Source organism: Oncorhynchus mykiss, chromosome 30 (assembly GCF_057628025.1).
Source record: "Oncorhynchus mykiss isolate SJ-2025 chromosome 30, ASM5762802v1, whole genome shotgun sequence".
In the NCBI taxonomy this organism is placed as follows: domain Eukaryota; kingdom Metazoa; phylum Chordata; class Actinopteri; order Salmoniformes; family Salmonidae; genus Oncorhynchus; species Oncorhynchus mykiss.
In genome coordinates, this window is record NC_143051.1 from 3,510,001 (window position 1) to 3,525,152 (window position 15,152).

Consider the following 15,152-nt stretch of genomic DNA (forward strand, 5'->3'; position numbering starts at 1 on the left):
ATGAATGACAGTAACCTAAACCTGTCACTGTTACATTGAACTGGGTGAATGGAATATGAATGACAGTAACCTAAACCTGTCACTGTTACATTGAACTGGGTGAATATGAATGACAGTAACCTAAACCTGTCGCTGTTACATTGAACTGGGTGAATATGAATGACAGTAACCTAAACCTGTCACTGTTACATTGAACTGGGTGAATATGAATGTCAGTAACCTAAACCTATCACTGTTACATTGAACTGGGTGAATATGAATGACAGTAACCTAAACCTATCACTGTTACATTGAACTGGGTGAATATGAATGTCAGTAACCTAAACCTATCACTGTTACATTGAACTGGGTGAATATGAATGACAGTAACCTAAACCTATCACTGTTACATTGAACTGGGTGAATATGAATGTCAGTAACCTAAACCTATCACTGTTACATTGAACTGGGTGAATATGAATGACAGTAACCTAAACCTATCACTGTTACATTGAACTGGGTGAATATGAATGTCAGTAACCTAAACCTGTCACTGTTACATTGAACTGGGTGAATATGAATGACAGTAACCTAAACCTGTCACTGTTACATTGAACTGGGTGAATGACAGTAACCTAAACCTGTCACTGTTACATTGAACTGGGTGAATATTAATGACAGTAACCTAAACCTGTCACTGTTACATTGAACTGGGTGAATGGAATATGAATGACAGTAACCTAAACCTGTCACTGTTACATTGAACTGGGTGAATATGAATGACAGTAACCTAAACCTGTCACTGTTACATTGAACTGGGTGAATATGAATGACAGTAACCTAAACCTGTCACTGTTACATTGAACTGGGTGAATGACAGTAACCTAAACCTGTCACTGTTACATTGAACTGGGTGAATATTAATGACAGTAACCTAAACCTGTCACTGTTACATTGAACTGGGTGAATGGAATATGAATGACAGTAACCTAAACCTATCACTGTTACATTGAACTGGGTGAATGGAATATGAATGACAGTAACCTAAACCTGTCACTGTTACATTGAACTGGGTGAATGGAATATGAATGACAGTAACCTAAACCTATCACTGTTACATTGAACTGGGTGAATATGAATGTCAGTAACCTAAACCTATCGATGTTACATTGAACTGGGTGAATATGAATGACAGTAACCTAAACCTATCACTGTTACATTGAACTGGGTGAATGGAATATGAATGACAGTAACCTAAACCTGTCACTGTTACATTGAACTGGGTGAATATGAATGACAGTAACCTAAACCTATCGATGTTACATTGAACTGGGTGAATATGAATGTCAGTAACCTAAATCTGTCACTGTTACATTGACCTGGGTGAATATGAATGACAGTAACCTAAACCTATCACTGTTACATTGAACTGGGTGAATATGAATGTCAGTAACCTAAACCTATCGGTGTTACATTGAACTGGGTGAATATGAATGACAGTAACCTAAACCTGTCACTGTTACATTGAACTGGGTGAATATGAATGACAGTAACCTAAACCTGTCACTGTTACATTGAACTTGGTGAATGGAATATGAATGACAGTAACCTAAACCTGTCGATGTTACATTGAACTGGGTGAATATGAATGTCAGTAACCTAAACCTGTCACTGTTACATTGAACTGGGTGAATATGAATGACATTAACCTAAACCTGTCACTGTTACATTGAACTGGGTGAATATGAATGACAGTAACCTAAACCTATTGATGTTACATTGAACTGGGTGAATATGAATGTCAGTAACCTAAATCTGTCACTGTTACATTGACCTGGGTGAATATGAATGACAGTAACCTAAACCTATCACTGTTACATTGAACTGGGTGAATATGAATGTCAGTAACCTAAACCTATCGATGTTACATTGAACTGGGTGAATATGAATGTCAGTAACCTAAACCTGTCACTGTTACATTGAACTTGGTGAATGGAATATGAATGACAGTAACCTAAACCTGTCACTGTTACATTGAACTGGGTGAATATGAATGACAGTAACCTAAACCTGTCACTGTTACATTGAACTGGGTGAATGGAATATGAATGACAGTAACCTAAACCTATCACTGTTACATTGAACTGGGTGAATGGAATATGAATGACAGTAACCTAAACCTGTCACTGTTACATTGAACTGGGTGAATATGAATGACAGTAACCTAAACCTGTCACTGTTACATTGAACTGGGTGAATGGAATATGAATGACAGTAACCTAAACCTATCACTGTTACATTGAACTGGGTGAATGGAATATGAATGACAGTAACCTAAACCTGTCACTGTTACATTGAACTGGGTGAATATGAATGACAGTAACCTAAACCTGTCACTGTTACATTGAACTGGGTGAATATGAATGACAGTAACCTAAACCTGTCACTGTTACATTGAACTGGGTTAATGGAATATGAATGACAGTAACCTAAACCTGTCACTGTTACATTGAACTGGGTTAATGGAATATGAATGACAGTCATCCAATATGCTGTGATTGAAAAAAGGTTGTGCTCATTAAAATACAATATCATCATCCATCCTCGGCACCGACCGCCACTGGTACACACACGTATATATACATACGCACAACACAACACATGCACGCACGCAAACACACACCAGCCAAGATGAAGGACAGAGAAGGAGGTTGCAGAGGCGAGAAGGATAGGAGAGAAGGATAGGAAAGAAGGAAAGGAGAGAAAGAAAGGAAATAAGGAAAGGAGAGAAGGATAGGAGATAAGGAAAGGACAGAAGGATAGGTGAGAGGGATAGGGGAGAAGGGAAGGAGAGAAGGATAGGAGAGAAGGAAAGGAGATAAGGAAAGTAGAGAAGGATAGGAGAGAAGGATAGGAGAGAAGGATAGGTGAGAGGGATAGGAGAGAGGAATAGGAGAGAAGGAGAAGGAAAGGAGAGAAGGGATAGGAGAGAGGAATAGGAGAGAAGGAGAGGGGGGGAAGGAAAGGAGAGAAGGAAAGAGACAAAAGGGAGAATGAGGGATGAGGCAAATGTCATCAGGCCACTTAGATTTCTACTGAGAGTGAATATAAAACAGAGACAGGGAAGGGAAGCGAGGGGAAAACTGTAATTAAGGTGATCAATCTGACAACGAAAATATCCCAAAGCTGCTAAAAATCAAAACCAATCAATTTGTCACCGACAACAACAGGTGTAGACTTCACTGTGAAATGCGTGCTTAGGAACCCTTCCCAACAATGCAGAGTTTAAAAATAAATAGTAAAACAAGAGGAATAAAATACAAAAGAATGGAGATATATACAGGAAGTACCAGATCAATGTGGAGCTATATACAGGAAGTACCAGATCAATGTGTAGATATATACAGGAAGTACAAGTTCAATGAAGAGCAATATACAGGAAGTACATGTTCAATGAAGAGCAATATACAGGAAGTACATGTTCAATGTGGAGCTATATACAGGAAGTACCAGATCAATGTGGCGCTAAATACAGGAAGTACGAGTTCAACGTGGAGCTATATACAGGAAGTACAAGTTCAATGAAGAGCAATATACAGGAAGTATATGTTCAATGTGGAGCTATATACAGGGAGTACCAGATCAATGTGGAGCTAAATACAGGAAGAACCAGATCAATGTGGAGATATATACAGGGAGTACCAGATCAACGTGGAGCTATATACAGGGAGTACCAGATCAATGTGGAGCTAAATACAGGAAGAACCAGATCAATGTGGAGCTATATACAGGGAGTACCAGATCAATGTGGAGCTAAATACAGGAAGAACCAGATCAATGTGGAGCTATATACAGGAAGTACAAGTTCAATGAAGAGCAATATGCTTCTTCACCTGCATTGCTTGCTGTTTGGGGTTTTAGGCTGGGTTTCTGTACAGCACTTTGAGATATCAGCTGATGTACGAAGGGCTATATAAAATAAATTTGATTGATTGATATACAGGAAGTACATGTTCAATGTGGAGCTATATACAGGAAGTACCAGATCAATGTGGCGCTAAATACAGGAAGTACGAGTTCAACGTGGAGCTATATACAGGAAGTACCAGATCAATGTGGAGCTATATACAGGAAGTACCAGTACCAGATCAATGTGGAGCTATATACAGGAAGTACCAGATCAATGTGGAGCTATATACAGGAAGTACCAGATCAATGTGGAGCTATATACAGGAAGTACAAGTTCAATGAGGAGCAATATACAGGAACTACCAGATCAATGTGGCGCTAAATACAGGAAGTACGAGTTCAACGTGGAGCTATATACAGGAAGTACCAGATCAATATGGAGCTATATACAGGAAGTACCAGTACCAGATCAATGTGGAGCTATATACAGGAAGTACCAGATCAATGTGGAGCTATATACAGGAAGTACACGTTCAATGATGAGCAATATACAGGAAGTACAAGTTCAATGTGGAGCTATATACAGGAAGTACCAGATCAATGTGCAGCTATGTACAGGAAGTACCAGTACCAGATCAATGTGGAGCTATATACAGGAAGTACCAGATAAATGTGGTGCTATATACAGGAAGTACCAGTACCAGATCAATGTGGAGCTATATACAGGAAGTACCAGATCAACGTGGAGCTATTTACAGGAAGTAACAGATCAATATGGAGCTATGCACAGGAAGTACCAGATCGATGTGGAACTATATAGATATATATATAGTCTAGTGAGTGTGTATATAGTGTGTATATATAGTCTAGTGAGTGTGTATATAGTGTGTATATATAGTCTAGTGAGTGTGTATATAGTGTGTATATATAGTCTAGTGAGTGTGTATATAGTGTGTATATATAGTCTAGTGAGTGTGTATATGGTGTGTATATATAGTCTAGTGAGTGTGTATATAGTGTGTATATAGTGTGTATATATAGTCTAGTGAGTGTGTATATAGTGTGTATATATAGTCTAGTGAGTGTGTATATAGTGTGTATATATAGTCTAGTGAGTGTGTATATATAGTCTAGTGAGTGTGTATATAGTGTGTATATATAGTCTAGTGAGTGTGTATAGATAGTCTAGTGAGTGTCTATATATAGTTTAGTGAGTGTGTATTTAGTGTGTATATATAGTCTAGTGAGTGTGTATATTTAGTCTCGTGAGTGTGTATATATAGTCTAGTGAGTGTGTATATAGTGTGTATATATAGTCTAGTGAGTGTGTATAGATAGTCTAGTGAGTGTCTATATATAGTTTAGTGAGTGTGTATTTAGTGTGTATATATAGTCTAGTGAGTGTGTATAGATAGTCTAGTGAGTGTCTATATATAGTTTAGTGAGTGTGTATTTAGTGTGTATATATAGTCTAGTGAGTGTGTATATTTAGTCTCGTGAGTGTGTATATATAGTCTAGTGAGTGTGTATATAGTGTGTATATATAGTCTAGTGAGTGTGTATAGATAGTCTAGTGAGTGTCTATATATAGTTTAGTGAGTGTGTATTTAGTGTGTATATATAGTCTAGTGAGTGTGTATATTTAGTCTCGTGAGTGTGTATATATAGTATAGTGAGTGTGTATATAGTGTGTATATATAGTCTAGTGAGTATGTATATAGTGTGTCAATATAGTCTAGTGAGTGTGTGTGGAGTCTGTGAAAGATTGTCAGTGCAGATAGTGTGGGTACCGTTAAATTACTATTTAGCAGTCTTATGGCTGCCTGTTGGTCCAACAACCAATGCTCCAGTACCGTTAGCCGGGTTTCAGGTGATGTCAGGAGGTGTCAGAGGAAGGCCCGAATAATTGTTAAAGATTCCAGCCACCAAAGCCATAGACTGTTCATTCTGATACCGTCTGACTAACGATTAGTGCTGTTTTCCTAAAGAAGTTAAATCTGCTTCATGTTTTGTTTTCTTCCCAACATACTAACGAGTATCGTCTCAGCCCTACTTCCCACAGATACTGCCATATATTCCCCTTCGTGGAGACACCTTCACCTCAGCCCTACTTCCCACAGATACTGCCATATATTCCCCTTCGTGGAGACACCTTCACCTCAGCCCTACTTCCCACAGATACTGCCATATATTCCCCTTCGTGGAGACACCTTCACCTCAGCCCTACTTCCCACAGATACTGCCATATATTCCCCTTCGTGGAGACACCTTCACCTCAGCCCTACTTCCCACAGATACTGCCATATATTCCCCTTCGTGGAGACACCTTCACCTCAGCCCTACTTCCCACAGATACTGCCATATATTCCCCTTCGTGGAGACACCTTCACCTCAGCCCTACTTCCCACAGATACTGCCATATATTCCCCTTCGTGGAGACACCTTCACCTCAGCCCTACTTCCCACAGATACTGCCATATATTCCCCTTCATGGAGACACCTTCACCTCAGCCCTACTTCCCACAGATACTGCCATATATTCCCCTTCGTGGAGACACCTTCACCTCAGCCCTACTTCCCACAGATACTGCCATACGTTCCCCTTCATGGAGACACCTTCACCCCAGCCCTACTTCCCACAGATACTGCCATATATTCCCCTTCGTGGAGACACCTTCACCTCAGCCTTACTTCCCACAGATACTGCCATACATTACTACATACCCCATTCAAACTGAAGAAGGACATTGCCGAGACTCTCTTCTCCTTTCTTCTAAAAAGTTAATATCTTTTCTATCATTATTCTCTCCTCTTCTAAATCACCCTCATAACTCCATCAGGGATTGGCTCTGTCACACGAGGGCCATGGCCTCATAAGCTGTCCCTTTCTGTGCCTGTCAGAATAAAACCCTGAGCTGAGTGGGCTTTGAGACAGACACGGGCGTCAAGACACATCGCCTGTCTGGAAAATGCAACCCCTTTTTCACCAGGCTAAATTAAACGATCATGCTTTTGTCCTCTCAGTTCTACTGCTTCGGAGAGAAGACCAGGCGTACGGCATCGAGCACTCTCAAACATTGTTACTCCCCGGCTACAAGGCCCTCCCCCACCCTCTCTTCGGCAAATCAGATCACGCCTCCATTTGTGGTGGTCACTGTTCAATATTGGTCTGACCAATCGGGATCTATGCTTCAAAGATTGTATTGATCAAGGGGGCTGAGAAGTGTTCCGGGTTGCCTCTGAGAATAGTATTGATGTATACACTGACTCAGTGACTGGGTTTATCAGGAAGTGCATAGAGGATGTTGTTCCCATGGTGACTGGGTTAATCAGGAAGTGCATAGAGGATGTTGTCCACACTGTGAAGATTTTAACTTATCCAAACTGTGGATAGATCGCAGCATTCACGCAAAACTAAAAGCGCAAACTACCACATTTAACCACGTCAAGGTGTCTGGGAACATGGGCGTGTCCAAACTACCACATTTAACCACGTCAAGGTGTCTCGGAACATGGGCGTGCCCAAACTACCACATTTAACCACGTCAAGGTTTCTGGGAACATGGGCGTGCCCAAACTACCACATTTAACCACGTCAAGGTGTCTGGGAACATGGGTGTGCCCAAACTACCACATTTAACCACGTCAAGGTGTCTGGGAACATGGGCGTGTCCAAACTACCACATTTAACCACGTCAAGGTGTCTGGGAACATGGGCGTGTCCAAACTACCACATTTAACCACGACAAGGTGTCTGGGAACATGGGCGTGTCCAAACTACCACATTTAACCACGTCAATGTGTCTGGGAACATGGGCGTGTCTAAACTACCACATTTAACCACGTCAAGGTGTCTGGGAACATGGGCGAGTCCAAACTACCACATTTAACCACGTCAAGGTGTCTGGGAACATGGGCGTGTCCAAACTACCACATTTAACCACGTCAAGGTGTCTGGGAACATGGGCGTGTCCAGACTACCACATTTAACCACGTCAAGGTGTCTGGGAACATGGGCGTGTCCAAGCTACCACATTTAACCACGTCAAGGTGGACATTGTATCCTCGCTAACGGACAAGCTAAACATCTGTTTCGCCTGCTTCAAGGAAAACACAGAACTGCCAACACTGGCCACTGCCACTCACGAGGACTGTGAGCTCTCGTTTTCTGTGGCCAAAGTGAGTAAGAAATGTAGGTGTGCTAACCCTCGTAAGGCATCCCTAACCGCGTCCTGATAGCATGTGCAGACTAGCTGGCTGGAGTGTTTAATGACATATTCAGTCTCTCCCGTTCCTAGTCTATTGTACCCAAGAAAGCGAAAGTAACTGAACTGAACTAAATGTCTATCGCCCCGTAGCATCGACTTCTGTCATGATGAAGTGCTTTGAGAGACTAAGGATCATATCACCTTCATCTTACCTGACACCCAGGACCCACTCCACTGTAGACCAGGAGGTAGAACTTAGGTACGGACTCTTTTCTACCTGATGATGAATTACATCTGGTGTCCCAGGTCTAAATCAGTCCCTGATTACAGGGGAACAATAAAAAAAAAGCTGTGAAACTGGTTTGGAGATCCAGAGTTGAGTTTGAGGGCTTTAGACACACTAAAATCTGCATACCACCCCAACAGATCTACGGATGATGCAATCGCCATCGCACTGCCCACTGCCCTACCCAATCTGGACAAGAGGAACACCTTTGTGAGAGTGTTGTTCCTTGACTACAGCTCAGCCTTCAACACCATAGTGCCCTTCAAGTTCATTACTAAGCTCGGGGCCCTGGGTCTGAACCCCTTCTTGTGCAACTGCGTCATGGATTTCCTGATGTGCCGACCCCAGCTGGGGAAAGTAGGCAACAACACCTCCGCCATGCTGTCCTGAACCCACAAGGGTGCGTGCTCAGCCACCTCCTGTACTCCCTGTTTATCCATGACTGCGTGGCCATTCACATCTCCAACTCAATCATCAATTTTGTTGTCGACACAACAGTGGTCGGACTGATTACCAACAACGATGAGAAAGCATATAGGGAGAGAGGGAGAGGCCTGGTGGAGTGGTGGCAGGATAATAACCTCTCCCTCGACGTCAACAAAATGAAGGAGCTGATCATCCACATCAATGGGGCTGCAGTGGAGAAGGTGAGAAGCTTCAAGTTCTTCGGCAAGTACATCACAGACAACCTGAAATGGTCCATTCACACAGACAGTGGGGTGAAGAAGGTGCAGGAGGCTTAATTAATTCAGGTTGGCCCTTAAGATACTTCTACAGATGCACCATTGAGTAGCTCCTGTCAGGCTGTATCACCGCCTGTTTCAGCAGTTGCACTGTCTACAAGCGGAGGGCTCTTCAGAGGGTTGTACCATCTAGAAGGTCACCTGCTCATCCAACTACCATCTAGAAGGTCACCTGTTCACCCAACTACCATCTAGAAGGTCACCTGTTCACCCAACTACCATCTAGAAGGTCACCTGTTCATCCAACTACCATCTAGAAGGTCACCTGTTCACCCAACTACCATCTAGAAGGTCACCTGTTCACCCAACTACCATCTAGAAGGTCACCTGTTCATCCAACTACCATCTAGAAGGTCACCTGTTCACCCAACTACCATCTAGAAGGTCACCTGTTCACCCAACTACCATCTAGAAGGTCACCTGTTCACCCAACTACCATCTAGAAGGTCACCTGTTCATCCAACTACCATCTAGAAGGTCACCTGTTCACCCAACTACCATCTAGAAGGTCACCTGTTCACGCAACTACCATCTAGAAGGTCACCTGTTCATCCAACTACCATCTAGAAGGTCACCGGTTCACCCAACTACCATCTAGAAGGTCACCTGTTCACCCAACTACCATCTAGAAGGTCACCTGTTCACCCAACTACCATCTAGAAGGTCACCTGTTCACCCAACTACCATCTAGAAGGTCACCTGTTCACCCAGCTACCATCTAGAAGGTCACCTGTTCACCCAACTACCATCTAGAAGGTCACATGTTCACCCAACTACCATCTAGAAGGTCACATGTTCATCCAACTACCATCTAGAAGGTCACCTGTTCATCCAACTACCATCTAGAAGGTTACCCGTTCACCCAACTATCATCTAGAAGGTCACATGTTCACCCAACTACCATCTAGAAGGTCACCTGTTTCCCTAACTACCATCTAGAAGGTAACGTGTTCACCCAACTACCATCTAGAAGGTAACCTGTTCATCCAACTACCATCTAGAAGGTCACCTGTTCATCCATCTACCATCTAGAAGGAGGAGACATTACAGGTGTATCAAAGCTGTGACCGAGAGACTGAATAACAGCTTCGATCTCCAGGCCATCAGACTGTTAAATAGTCACCACTAGCCGGCCTCTGCCCAGTAACGTGCCCTGAACCTTATTCACTGTTCTAGCCAGCTACAACTCTGTACTTTATCCTGAACCTTAGTCACTGTTTCTAGCCAGCTACAACTCAGTACTCTACCCTGAACCTTGGTCACTGTTCTAGCCAGCTACCACCCGGTACTCTACCCTGAACCTTAGTCACTGTTCTAGCCAGCTACCACCCGGTACTCTACCCTGAACCTTAGTCACTGTTCTAGCCAGCTACCACCCGGTACTCTACCCTGAACCTTAGTCACTGTTCTAGCCAGCTACCACCCGGTACTCTACCCTGAACCTTAGTCACTGTTCTAGCCAGCTACCACCCGGTACTCTACCCTGAACCTTAGTCACTGTTCTAGCCAGCTACCACCCGGTACTCTACCCTGAACCTTAGTCACTGTTCTAGCCAGCTACCACCCGGTACTCTACCCTGAACCTTAGTCACTGTTCTAGCCAGCTACCATCCGGTACTCTACCCTGAACCTTAGAGACTACTGTCCTATTTGCCATAGAGTCATTGAACACTGATCAATCAATCAATCAATCAAATTTATTTTATATAGCCCTTCGTACATCAGCTGATATCTCAAAGTGCTGTACAGAAACCCAGCCTAAAACCCCAAACAGCAAGCAATGCAGGTGAAGAAGCACGGTGGCTAGGAAAAACTCCCTAGAAAGGATGATCACTGATCACTTTAATAATGTTTTTAGAAATGTTCATTAACAAATTCATTCAAAATGAAAAGCTGAAATGTATTGAAGTATTTTTTTTAAAACACAGACATTGAATATCCCTTTGAGCCTGGTGAATTGATTAATTACACTTTGGATGGTGTATCAATACACCCAGTCACTACAAAGATACAGGCATCCTTCCTAACTCAGTTGCTAGAGAGGAAGGGAACCGCTCACCATGATGCCAATGGTGACAGTTACAGAGTGTATTTGCTGTGATAGGAGAAACCTGAGGATGGATCAACAACATTGTAGTTACTCCACAATACTAACCTAATTGACAGTGACTATTCCAAAACATGCTTCCTGTTGCCAACTAGGCACTAAAATAAAACTGCAAAAAATGTGGCAAAGAAATGTACTGAATATCAGGAATACAAAGCATCGTGTTTGTGGCAAATCCCACACATCACTGAGTACCACGTTCCATATCGTCAAGCATGGTGGTGGCTACATCATGTTATGGGTATTCTTGTCATCGGCAAGGACTAAGGAGTTTTTTAGGATGAAAATAAATGGAATAGAGCTAAGCACAGGCAAAATCCTAGAGGAAAACCTGGTTCTGTGTGCTTTCCAACAGACACAGACACAAATTAACCTTTCACAGGACAATAACCTAAAACACAAGGCCAAAAATACACTAGAGTTGCTTACCAAGACACATCAAATACAATCGTATTGGTCACATACTGCACACATATTTAGCAGATGTTATTGCGGGTGTAGCGAAATGCTTGAGTTTCTAGCTCCAACAGTGCACTAACAATTCCCAACAATACAGACAAATCTAAAATAATTGAATTAAGAAATATATGAATATAAGAATGAGCAATGTTGGAGTGTTATTCACTAAAATACAGTAGAATATAATACAGTAAACACATAAAAAATGAGTAAACATGGTTGATGCGACCAGTGTTCCATTATTAAAGTGACCAGTGATTCCAATTCTATGTGTATAGGGCAGCAGCCTCTAAGGCACAGGGTTGAGTAACCAGGTGGTAGTCAGCTAGTGATTATTGTTTAACAGTCTGATGGCCTTGAGATAGAAGCTGTTTTTCAGTCTCTCTGTGTTAGTGATGGCTATTTAACAGTCTGATGGCCTTGAGATAGAAGCTGTTTTTCAGTCTCTCGGTCCCACCTTCTGTGCACCTGTACTGACCTGTACTGACCTCGCCTTCTGGATGGTAGTGGGGTGAACAGGCAGTGGCTCGGGTGGTTAATGACCTTGATGATCTTTGTGGCCTTCCTATGACATCGGGTGCTGTAGGTGTCTTGGAGGGCAGGCAGTATGTCCCAGGTGATGCATTGGGCAGACCTCACTTCCCTCTGGAGAGTCCTACGTTTGCGGGCGGTGCAGTTCCAGTATCAGGCAGTGATACAGCCCGACAGGATGCTTTCAATTGTGTATCTATTAACGTTGTTGAGGGTCTTAGGGGCCAAATTTCCTCAGCCTCCTGAGGTTGAAGAGGCGCTGTTGCCTTCTTCACCACACTATCTGTGTGTGTGGACCATTTCAGATTGTCCTTGATGTGTACGCCGAGGAACTTGAAGCTTTCTCCACTCCACATTTTCCTGGCACCACTCCCCCAGGGCCCTCACCTCCTCCCTGTAGGCTGTCTCGTCATTGTTGGTAATCAGGCACTGTTGTGTCGTCTGCAAACTTCATGATTGAGTTAGAGGCGTGCGTGGCCACACAGTCATGGGTGAACACTGAGTACAGGATGGGGCTGAGCACACACCCTTGTGGTGCGCCTGTGTTGAGGATTAGCGAAGTGGAGATGTTGTTTCCTACCTTCACCGCATGGGGGCGACCCGTCAGGAAGTCCAGGATCCAATTGCACAGGGTGAGGTTCAGACCCAGGGTCTCCGGCTTAATGATGAGTTTGGAGTGTACTATGGTGTTGAAGGCTGAGCTATGGTCAATGAACAGCATTCTTACATAGGTATTCTTGTCCAGATGGGATAGGGCAGTGTGCGGTGTGATGGCGAATGCATCGCATGTGGATCTTTTGGGGCGGGAAGCAAATTGAAGTGGGTCCTGGGTGTTGGGTAAGGTAGAGGTGATATGATCCTTAACTAGCTGGGGACGCGACAAGTGATTCCGTTTTGCCTGTTTGATTGCCTTATGCAGGGTATAACTATACTGTTTGTATTCAACCATATTATCATTCACCTTGCCTTGGTTAAATGCAGTGGTTCGCACTTTCAGATTTGCACGCATGCTGCCATCTCTCCACGGTTTGAGGTTTGGGTCGGTTTTAATAGTCATAGTGGGGACAACATCCCCTATACACTTCCTGATGAACTCAGTCACCGTGTTTGTGTATTCCTGAATGTTATTCTCTGAGGCTACCCGGAACATATCCCAGTCCGAGTGATCAAAACAATCTTCAAGCATAGATTCCGATTGGTCAGACCAGCATTGAGTAGACCTTAACATGGTTACTTCCTGTTTGAGTTTCTGCCTATTAGAAGGGAGGAACAAAATAGAATCTTGATCTGATTTTCTAAAGGGAGGGCTGGGGAGCGTGAGTACTAGAGTCCATGTGTTGATTGAACTTTCCTCAAATTTGCTTTGTTAAAATCCCCAGCTACAATTAACGCTGCATCAGGATATGTGGTTTCCAGCACAGTGTAGTTCTTTGAGGGCCTACGTGGTATCTGCTTTAAGGGTGAATATACACAGCGAAGACTATAAGCGAAGAAAATGATCTTGTGAGATAATACGGTCAGCATTTGATTGTGAATTATTGTAGGTCGGGTGAACAAAAGGACTTTAGTTTCTGTACATTATCACGATCACATCATGAGTAGTTAATCATGAAACATACACCTTCTTCCCAGAGAGGTCTTTATTCCTGTCTGTGTGATGTACTGAGAACCCAGCTGGCTGTATGGACAGGGACAGTATATTCGGAGAGAGACATGATTCCGTGAAACATAGTATGTTACAGTCCCTGATGTCTCTCTGGAAGTAGATCTTTGGGAGTAGATCCTCGCCCTGAGCTCGTCTACTTTATTATCCAGAGACTGAACTTTAGCGAGTAATATACTCGGAAGTGGTGGATGATGTGCACGCCTCCTGAGTCAGACTAGAAGTCCACTCCGAATACCTCTTCTCCACCTGCGGCATCTTGGAGCAGCCACTGGGATAAGTTAAATTGCCCTGAGAAGTATGAACAAAGGATCCAATTCGGGAAAGTCGTATTCCTGGCCATAATACTGGTGAGACACTGAATGTTCCTGAGTGGCCTAGTTACAGTTTTGACTTAAATCGGCTTGAACATCTATGGCAAGACTTGAAATGTCTGTCTAGCTATGATTAACAAGCAACTTGACAGAGCTTGAAGAATTTTCAAAATAATTGTTTTATGAATATTGCACCATCTAAATGGGCAAAGCTCTTAGAGACACAGACAAACTCACAGCCATAATCACTGCCAAAGGTGATTCTAACATGTGTTGACGCGTGTAAATGCGTATCTAAATGAGATATTTCAATATTTCATTTTCAACAAATGTATAAACATAAAAAATACCAAAAAAATGTTTTCACTTTTTCATTATATTGTGAGTAGAAAAAATCTATGTAATCCATTTTGAATTCAGGCAAACAACAACATATGGAATAAGTCAAGGGGGAAGAATACTTTCTGAATGCTCTGTAATGCTCTCTCTCTCTGCCGACAAAAATCAAGGCATTTAACGGGTCAGGGCGACTTAACATTCCAAGTCTCCAGAAAGGTGACATCACCGCGCTAAACTAAACTAAGCTAAGCTAGCTCTGAGCTTGCTACCTGACACATGCACAACACACCCTCCAAAGTCTCTGTCAACATCACTGACCAATACGAGCCAAATACATTTTACGGGAGACAATACTCTAAGTTCTTTAATTCTACAGAAAGATGACATTACTCTGCGAAGCTACACTAAACTAGCTATCTGACATGCAACGTCAGCATCACAGATTAACCTGTTGCATCTCTAGGGGCGCTATTTCATTTTTGGATAAAAAACGTTCCCGTTTTAAACGCGATATTTTGTCACGAAAAGATGCTCGACTATGCATATTCAGTTTTGGAAAGAAAACACTCTGAAGTTTCAGAATCTGCAAAGATTTTGTCTGTAAGTGCCCCAGA

The 15,152-nt window shown here is 42.8% G+C and overlaps 1 protein-coding gene across 1 annotated transcript in view; it reads right to left on the reverse strand.

The window, feature by feature from the left end:
• The window catches only part of csmd2 (CUB and Sushi multiple domains 2), a gene marked incomplete at its 5' end in the record, with an annotated part of 597,374 nt that overhangs the window by 95,888 nt on the left and 486,334 nt on the right, over positions 1-15,152 (reverse strand). The window lies entirely within an intron of this gene.